Source organism: Dermacentor variabilis, chromosome 3 (assembly GCF_050947875.1).
Source record: "Dermacentor variabilis isolate Ectoservices chromosome 3, ASM5094787v1, whole genome shotgun sequence".
Taxonomy (NCBI): Eukaryota; Metazoa; Arthropoda; class Arachnida; order Ixodida; family Ixodidae; genus Dermacentor; species Dermacentor variabilis.
Genome location: NC_134570.1, coordinates 171,980,971 through 171,990,907, shown reverse-complemented (window position 1 = coordinate 171,990,907; position 9,937 = coordinate 171,980,971). Strand labels below are relative to the sequence as shown.

General features: G+C 41.3%; 1 long non-coding RNA gene across 1 annotated transcript in view; it reads right to left on the bottom strand.

Moving 5' to 3' along the window:
• Positions 1-1,811: 1,811 nt before the first annotated feature.
• Positions 1,812-9,937, bottom strand: part of LOC142576524 (uncharacterized) — a 32,075-nt gene continuing 23,949 nt past the window's right edge. The window contains exons 2-3 of the long non-coding RNA XR_012826864.1: positions 8,466-8,544; positions 1,812-1,891 (exon numbers count right to left, since the gene is read on the bottom strand). This is a non-coding gene — a long non-coding RNA (uncharacterized LOC142576524). The remainder of the gene's footprint in view (positions 1,892-8,465; positions 8,545-9,937) is intronic.

Genomic DNA, 9,937 nt, shown 5'->3' with positions numbered 1-9,937 from the left:
CGTTAGCTGATTATCGTTAAGAAAGTGTAGGTGCGTGTTACTGCATTTTGACGGCGGGAAATTTGCATAGCTTTGATTTAACTATGTTAAGTTGCATTTTCCATTTACTGCACCAGAGTGACACATTATTCAGATTGTTTTGTAGTTTACATGCATCAGATGGATTAGTAATTTTATAGTAAAGTACACAGTCGTCAGCAAAGAGCTTAATAGAGGAAAAAGAAAAGCAGTCAGGGAGGTCGTTAATACAGACGAGGAAAAGCAATGGACCCAGCACCTATCCTTGCGGCACTCCCGATGTTACAGCAAAGGAAGGAGAAGAGTAATCATTAGCTGTAACATACCGTGTTCTGCTTGTCAGGAAGTCTCTAATCCAATATAAGATGTTAAGATCAATATTAAGTTTGCTGAGCTTAAGGATCAGTAAATTATGTGGGACCATATGAAATGCCTTTGCAAAATCCAGGAAAATGCAGTCAGTATCAAAAACCTGGTTAGCATTAAAGAGAAGGTAATTGGTAAATGGTAATAGCCGTGTTTCGCATGAAAAGTGCTTCCTAAAGCCGTGCCGACAAGGGTTAAAAATGAATTTGTTTCTAGGAAATGAACTAATTGTGAATAAATGATGTGTTCTAGAATTTTGAAAGGAATACTGGTTAATGAGATAGGGCGATAGTTCTAGGGTGAATGTGTGGTACCTGACTTGTGAACAGGAACCACCTTCCAATCTTTCCAATCACTGGGTAGAATTGAGCACTGTAAGGACTGTTCAAAAATTTTAGAGAGAATAATACATGAATACACGGCAGTACATTTTATAATTTTCTACGTGATTTCGTCGGGTCCTGCAGATGAAAATATTTTTAAGCTGCTAATTAGATTTGCCACACCATACCAATCTATTACAATGGGGTCCATGGGCGGGAAATTCCAAACCGCAATCAAAGGGTTACAAACAGGTGACACTTAATTAAAAACTGATGTGAAAGCACTATTCAGCACAACACAGCATTCATCGGCAGGTTCTTTCGCGCAGACTACTATTTACTTATGAACACTGCCAAATTTTTTAGAAAATTAGGCATAACAGTGTCCTCATTATCATGGAACTGCACTTGGTTGACAGTTCTTAGTGATGCGGATGCATATCATGAAAAGCCAACGAACACTGACACCAAGGACAACATAGGGGAAATTATTTGTGCTTAATAAATGGAATGAAGAAACGATAAATTAATGGAAATTACCGAACCCACAACCTTCGCATTCCACGTGCGATGCTCTACCAATTGAGCTACCGCGACGCTGTTTCCCCATCCACTTTCTTCGGTATTTGTGTGTACTAGTAAACCCTGGGAGTGTTAGCCAGCACCACCACTCACAGACCTTGGCGGCGGACGTGGAACGTCCTTGTTGCCGCAGGCGTCACGAGAATGTGATCTTTTTGGGTGAAGGCAACTGGTCAATAAACCCACATATGCTACCTGAAGGCATCAATGTTGCCAGATTCGAGACCCTCGTTCGAGACCCTAGTTCGAGACCCACAACCTTCGCGAAATGCAAAGGTTGTGGGTTCAGTTCCCACCAGCGGCAAGTTGTTTTTTCATCCACTTTAATTTCCATTAATTTATTGTTTCTTCGTTCCATTTATTAAGCACAAGTAATTTCCCCTATGTTGTCCTTGGTGTCAGTGTTTGTTGGCTTCTCATGATATCACTAATAAAAATCGGGCCCCTCGGTTAACCCACTTTCTTCTCGTTTATTTGATGCGGATGCAGTTATATATTAAGCAAGGCAGCAAAGAACACTTGCCTGGTTTCCTTTGTGTGCGCAGGGCTAAAAAAGAAGCTGCAGCAGAGGCGAACTTGCGGTGGCCATTTGGAAATCTTTCCTAAACCATGTGCAAAATAAGCTGTAACCACAGTGATGACTATCCACAATGCGAACACGGGGACCTGTTGCCCAGAAAGTGGACTTTTGCAGGTATTTACATCATGCCAAGTGACTTCCCATTTATACTGCAGGGATATCCTTTGCAGTTCCTAGGCTGCAGATCTAAACAATGGCCCTTGGTGGTCACCAATGACACTTCTGATATCAGATTATGATAAAGGGTTTGGTTGAGGCATTTCAAATGAGGATTGTATACCTGCTCATTGCTGTGCTCGTCATGATTTATTCTGACAGCCCTTTTAAATGTTTCTGCCTGTATGTAACGCTGTATCCTTTTGTTTTGCGTGATAAGGCACCAACGCATTTGTAAAGCTGCAGAACATTGTTGAGAAGTGTCACATGATTATCAACATCAAGCGTCACCATCATGCCAGACGTTGAACGTGGTCATTCCATTCATTGATCAAGAGGTTTGCGCCAAAAACCTTCACATTTTCCTTCTATGAAGTGCCGGCAAGGTAAGAAAGTGTCCATTTCTTTACACACACTCATGTAGCTGTGTGCTAGATATTGTAAAAGGTGAGAGTAATGTGCCCAAAATACACATGTTGCAGTGTTAGAAAACACTGTTGTTCATGCATAAAAATATCAGTACATGACTGTTTGCCAAGATGGGAGCTGAAAAGGTACATGAGATGTCTCACTGCATAACTGCAGGCAGGCCGGCTGGTTGAGTTTTATGCAATTAATGCAACACCACAAGACCACAGTCTAGGAAAGGGGATAGCGTATGTTTGCTTGCGTTTCATGCCATGCTACTGCTATCTTCCTGCACAGTGGCCCACAAAACAATGCATTTGCTTAAAGCAGGCATTATACAGATTCGCTCAGCCTGTTTAATTCTCACCGACTACCAAAGAACTGTGGGTGTCACTATTTTTAAACTATAGTGACCTTGGCTGACCTTGAGACTGAGGTTGCCATGGTGGTGCCAATAGTCAAAGAATGCCTTGCCCCCCTTGACATTACCCACGAGCTCCCACAGAATGACACGATCCTGTTTTTGGATCTGCACTTAGCTTGTTCCGACATTCACACATGTTGGTACTATGAAACTCGTGCCAACAAACCACTTCTTCCATTTCATTCTGCTCATTCTAAGTTGGTCAAGAGAGGCATTGCTAATTTTTGCCTAAATAATGCTTTGCAAAAATCGTGCTCCCACAACATTTTGTCTAGCTTGGCTTCTCAGTGCGAACGGCTTTCGCAGGCTGGTTATCCCGTGTCCTTACAAGTGTCAGTAGCTGAACGGATTCTAAGAGAGTTTAGAAAAGACAACCGGCATGAAGATAATCCTACAACTACTCCGTGTAAGACAAGCGTTATCCCGTATATCCACACCGTCTCACATAATCTGAAGAGCGAATATTTGTGTGGGGTTTTCTGCCCCTAACAAGCTTATGAGCACTTGCAAGCTCACTAATCCGAACAAGGAGGCTCCTCCTAGCTGTGATAAGAATGATAAAAAGTTTGTTAATTGCACACATTGTGCTGTTAAGTGTTTTCCACTAAAGCGCGGAAAACATTACGTCGGTCACACTGGCCGATGTCTGAATGATAGGCTGCGTGAACGTTGTTACAATGCTAAGAATTGTATTACAGCAGGGGGGTTTGTTACGCAGCACTGCAAAACGTGTGGATGCATACCTGTTTTGGAACAATGTGTCATTCTAGGTCATAGTCGTAGTCAGCTCACAGGAGAAATCATTGAAGCAAAAGCTATCATAGGCCTTGATCATGCATGTGTAAGCTCACCTTCATTATCGTTATCAAGCAATGAATTGGCGTATCTCGGAGTACCGCCACAGGCTGTCTGAATGTTTTTTCACATAGTTCCTTTAGCTTTTGTTCCTTGGTTTTGTGTTGTTCTCTCTTCATGTCACATGGTTTGCTGAGTGTATAAGTATAGCCTTCTGAGTCACAAAATAAACCATCAGTTGGAAGTTAGCGCTCACCGTTTTCCGTTCCTATTCATCACCCCTTCCACCTTCCTTTTTTGCTCGTTCTGAGCTGTACTACAAGCCTAAAAAAGATTGAGAAACTATTTTAGGCTGGAGGGTGGTCAGTAGCCCTTTAAGCAGATTTCTTTTACATTGAGTACTATGGAAAACCAACCAAATGTTTCGCATTGTTCGTCTCATCAGAGATTTCGTCTTAATTAAGTTAATCGGGAGTCTATTTTAACTGCAATCATCCTCTCTCTGAAAGACTACTTTATGAAGTGTTTACATGTAACATTTGGGTGCACCTGGCCTGCTCAAATATTTTTTAGGGGTACTTTCATTATGGAGAACTTCTGATAGGACGAACAAATTTTCTGGTCCCTTGAAGTTTGTCTAGAAGGGGTGTACTGTATATACAAAATAAATCACAATCCTACAGCCAAACAGTAGATTGAAAAAGACAGTGATAGCGCAGTGGTATTTCACCCTGTTGTGGAGCAACCTACAGTTCACTGCAATTAATATGCCGCCCCTTTTTGAAAAGTTCAATTTGTAAATGATATATCTGGCTAGGCTGCATATGGGGCATGCAGCACCATGTCAGTTCTCCAGCATGCCTCAGGAGAGCAGGAATCTTCAAGGCTGTGTTTGTTTTGAACTAGTAGCAGTCATTACCTTTAGATTTCAAACTGAATACCTGCACTCCTGCTTTGTGTACATTAATAAAATAGGAAAACAGCAGGTACCCCACTTGTGCATCAGTTTAAAATAATCTGAATGCTCAAGGCACAGTCTTAACTTCAATCAGCATTTACTGACAAAAATCAAGGGAAGGCTTTCACTGGTAGCGATCAGAAAGGGCTACAAAAAAAAAAAAAAAAAGGATCTGCGCTGTAAGCTAGACTCTCTGTAGCGCACTGCACTGCTATCTTGAAAGGTGCAGGCTTAGGGAGAGTGGAGGAGAGAGGACTTTTTGGGGACCCGCGCTCTTCAGGTCGCCTCAACTTGTGGCGCAAGTGGCAGTTTCCATAAAACTGTGAGAATGGCCCGCAACAAAACAAGGGTGTTGCCAGACGTGAACGCAGAATCGGCCCGTTCTGTTCTCCCTTGTGGCCGTAACGGCAAGACATCATTAGAGAGAGAAAGGGGTTGGGCAGGGGGAGTAGGTGGATGGGCAGAATCATGCAGCCACTGCGTTCTATGCCCCAGTTGCCACACTTGCATTCTGATTTCATTCATCATAAGACAAGGTGCTGTCTTCCATTTTCCACGAATCACTGCCAAAAGTTGGCACACATACTAAGGTTTTCAGACGCCTGGCAAAGCAAACGCCTGAAAAACAAGGTTTTCTGAAGTGTCTCTGATGAAATGGGAAAGAACAATAAATATTCGCCTCATTGAGGAACAAGAAAAATGACTGACTGTAACTGGAGCCTCAAATTTCATAATTGACTGTGGGTGGAAACATTTGTCCCCACTTGCATGGGTCACGAATTGACAGGCAGTTTCATACATGAGGGTAGTACAACCGCAGACATGGACAGAATAAAAGAACACAAGTGTTGTCAGTACCGTCATGAATTGTTACAACACGCTTGTACTTTGGTTATTGAAGGTATCACAATCCCGATTTCATCACATGACCTCATGCCCTGGAGTGCTGCCGTCTGTACTTCATCCACGAGTCGTAGAGACAGAAAATCTCTGCTGTTTATCCTATCTGTATTTTGGTGCCTGAGCACTGCCCATATTGATGACAAACATTGCAACCGCTTTGTCCGCAATGCTTCAACACACCCATGAGTGCCCAAAACCATTTGGCTGGCTCGTGGGACAATAGGAAACAAGTCTGTCGAAGGGGGAGAAGGTGACATCCTGCACAAACGAGAAGAGAAGCAGACCATCGACAGAGAGCAGGGGCACTTTCCGGCGCCGGCGTCCACTTACCCCGACCTTTGTGTGGATAGCATTTGTTCGTCTTCCTTGAGTTTTTGGTGCATTCTTGGTGATCAGGAATTGTTATTGCGGAGGAAGGGGACATCCCCCGCCGCCACTACTGTAACTGTATCGCACAAAGCGGACATTCAAACTATTCCACGGCAGGCGGAGCTATCATCAGTCGGCGTTCCTGGAAGCGGCCTCCATTTCATTTACAAGCTCAGATCAATGCAGCTTAGCTTCGGCGATTGCAGGAGCCGACACTCTTGCAGCAGAACATGGCCGATATCACCTTAATCCCCATTCATGTTCATGCAGTTTGCAAACAGCTCGGTAAAAAAGGGGGGGGGGGGGAGAAACGTGCCGCCCCCAGATAAGCATGTTTGGGAATGCATGGAGCTCATAGTGTTTTAGTTGGCAATAAGCAAAGCCTTTCCGTCGCACAGGTATATATAAAGTACCCTTTCTGGCGCACTGCAACGCGCACAGAAGCAGGGTCTCTACCAAGTTGACATTTCCAAATTGCCCGAGTTTTCCAGGTTTTCCGTGAGTGCCCTTGCAAAATACCCTGAGTGATGCAGAACTATGTTTTTATGTTAAGAAGGGCTGAAACCACGTTGGACGATGCTGTCACTCTCTAATAAGCATATGAAAAAAAATTTTAAAAACACGACTTAAGTCGGTTTGAATACTAAAGAGTAGTGTTTATGTTATTCAAAAAGAGAAGAGAAAGGAGGGGTTGGTAAAATGCACAGCAAATAAAATGTCTTCGAAAGAAATTGCAAATCGAGTCAGACATTCTCAAATACGAATAAAAAGGAGATGCATACAGAAGCAAATATTTTCAAATATGAGCTATTTCTATCAACTGATAGCAAGCTCAGTGGTATGAGGACCGAACTTTGTCACAGTTGAGATTCTCACAGTTGAGATATTATGTTAGCACTAAATCTAGAGCAAGCTGTTAACGAGTGCACACATGCAAATGCTGTCTTAGATTTATTGTTTATCGGACAGCACTTTTCATCGGGAGTTATACGTGGAGAACCTAGTGTCTCTGATCACAGCCTACTTTCTTTTTGTTGGGATGAACTCTGTTATTGCTGCTACTGATAAACGAGTTGATTATGTTAACGAATATGCACACTGAAATGCTAATGATATTATTGATTACCTTGGCACTACACATGAAAATAATAAAAACAGTGATGTCGAAAACATGTGGACACGTCTAAAGGATGCTGTCAAATACTGTCTTGAACATTTTGTTCAAACCAGAGCTATGTACGCAAGACGTAAAAATCTGTGGGTTATTAGACAAGTTATGCAATAAATGCGTAAACTAAAGCACCTGCGCAAACACAGACATGTATCACTCCAACCGTAAAATGACTTAAAAAAACCTTTAGCGCGGAAACTTATTGAAGCTGACATGTTATAACATCACTTAGCCTGAATTCATTAAAAATCATCCTCATAAATTTTGGAGATATCTTGGTAAAACTACAGATAAGATGGAAGAAATCACATTAGATAGTAACAGTGTTACGAACCCACAAATAATTGCAGATAGTTTCACTACTTTTTTCAGTGTCTTTACTATTGATTCCGCGCATGCGGAACCCAAACGTGTCATAGATGGTACTAATGTGCCAATGGTTGCTGTGGATGGTGTTTAGTCCATGCTATGGAAACTGAGCAATAAAACAAGCCCTGGCCCCGACTGACTGTCAAATGCCTTTTTAAAGCAGTTTGCTGAACAGCTAGGCTTGTTTTTGGCGAAATTATTTCAAGTCTCTTTAAATTCCTCAGAAGTGCTCAGTAATTGGAATAAAGTGAGAGTTGTCCCAGTTCACCAAAAATGGGATAAACTCCTAATTTATAATTACAGCCCTGTGTCTATTACTTCATCCTGTTGTAAATTGTCGGAGCATATCGTCACAAGAGAAATTAGGACATATCTTAGAGAGAACAACGTTTTGTCACCTTATAGGTTCCGAGAAGGTATGTAGTGGAATTATAGGTTCCGAGAAGGTAGTAGTGCAATTAGTAACAACTGTACATGAAATTTCAATGGTTTTTGATAAGGGTGGCCATGTTGATAAGCTATTTCTTGACTTTTGTAGGACTTTTGATAAGTTATCATATTCCAAACTTTTGCATAAACTTGAACTAATTGGCCTTCTGGTTACCTCCTTACTTGGATTGCATCTTACTTGAAGAACAGGGAACAATTTGTTGATGTTAATGGCTGCCATTCTGGAGTGCTTCCTGTTAACTCTGGTGTGCCACAAGGTAGTGTACAGGTGCCTTTCCTGTTTTGAATTTATATTAGTGACTTAACTGAGGACATTTCATCATCAGCGTCGGTAACGTTGTTCACATATGATTATTATTTTTAATGAAGTAACTTCTACTACTCCCCACGATTTGCTCCAACAATCTATTGATAGCATAAATCCTTGGTGTCATTCTTGGGATTTGTAGTTAAATGCACAGAAAACAGTTTTGCTAAGAGTCACTCGAAAGAAGCATATTTGAGTACTGTTCCAGCAATATTTCTAATCAAACCATTGACTGTTATAAGTACCTTGGAGTTTACTATTAAATTAATCCGGGCTAAAAATATACCTGAGACATGTTCGAAGGCATTTAAGAAGCTGTGCTTCTTGTGCAGAAAGCCTAGTCATGCTCCTCGTGCGCTTGCTCACTGTGAACACAGATGTATAGTCAAAATTACAATATGCATCACAAGTTTGGGACCCACACACAATGAAAGATATTAATCAGCTCGAAATCGTTCAGCGTAAAGCCGCTAGATTTATTTTTAAATAATATAAAAGATCAAATTCTCCAAGTAAACTCCTGAAAAGAAACAAAAGTTTTTTATAACACTCTAGAAGGAAATTCCATTGCATAAAATTTCTTCATACTATAATGGCAGGTTACACGAAGATAACTGATCTTCCATACCTCTGCGCTTTAGCAACAAGACGCACTAGAGCTAATTTTTGGTAACCAATTTTTGCAAAAACGAAAGCATTCCAAAACAGTTTTTTTCTGAGAACTATAGCGGACTGGATCAGACTTTCAGGTTCAGCATTAATGCCACCAAATTTCATTGCCTCTGGAAGCACACATTTCATGTTAGATTTCAGGTTTCTTTTTCCTGCTGATGTTGGGTTCGATTAACCATATGATAGTCTGTTATTAATTATTATGCATTCATTGTAGCTTGTGTTGAATCCTTACTGTATTGTATTTGTAGCATATTGTTGTCTATTACTTGACTTGTACCAATTTATGTACCAATCTATCACTGTCTTTATAATCATGTATCTGCCCATCCTACTTGGGCCAAGTTGGCCTGCAGTATTTTCGAATAAATAAATAAAGAAACTGTACTTTAGAAAAACTATAGACAAACACTGAATAGAACACCTGATATTCCTAATTTCTAAATAAATAAGGTATGACAGGTTGCAAGCAGTCTCGTCGGCAAAGAAAAATAGATGCTATATACATTATTTGATAAACAGTACCATTCACACCTGCGTGCCAGGTAAAGTGAGCCTGCTTGTATATGGAAGCAAATGAAAGGCAATAGTAACGAAACACTGACGAATACATTGACAGTAATGAAACAAAACAACAGATGACCAGATGCTCGTCGAGAGCTGTCTTTATTGAAGGGGCCAAGTGTAATACAATAGTAAAGCGTCAAGATTTAAAGGCAAGCAGTAAGTCGCAAGATTCTTGGGCAAAACCTTGAGACAATTAAGGTTGCCCCATTAAATGGGCCCAGCGACTATTTTATACCCACCAAGTACTGCATTACGTGTTCCTTGTGTTATCCAGAAGTGAATGCAAAAAGAATTAAACAGACGCAGCCAAGCAAGTTATCCAACTTGCTAATTCAAAATAAAAGCAGAAGAGAGCAAGAGGCATACTTTTTCACATTTCCCTCACCCAGCAACGACTTATGGTGAGTTCAATCAAAACGCGGCTTACCTCCCACGACACCGGAAGCTTGCTTCCCATAGTGGCCTTTCCCCCTCATGCCAGAGCCAGATATGGCCGCGCCATGTAGTTGTGAAGCCTGC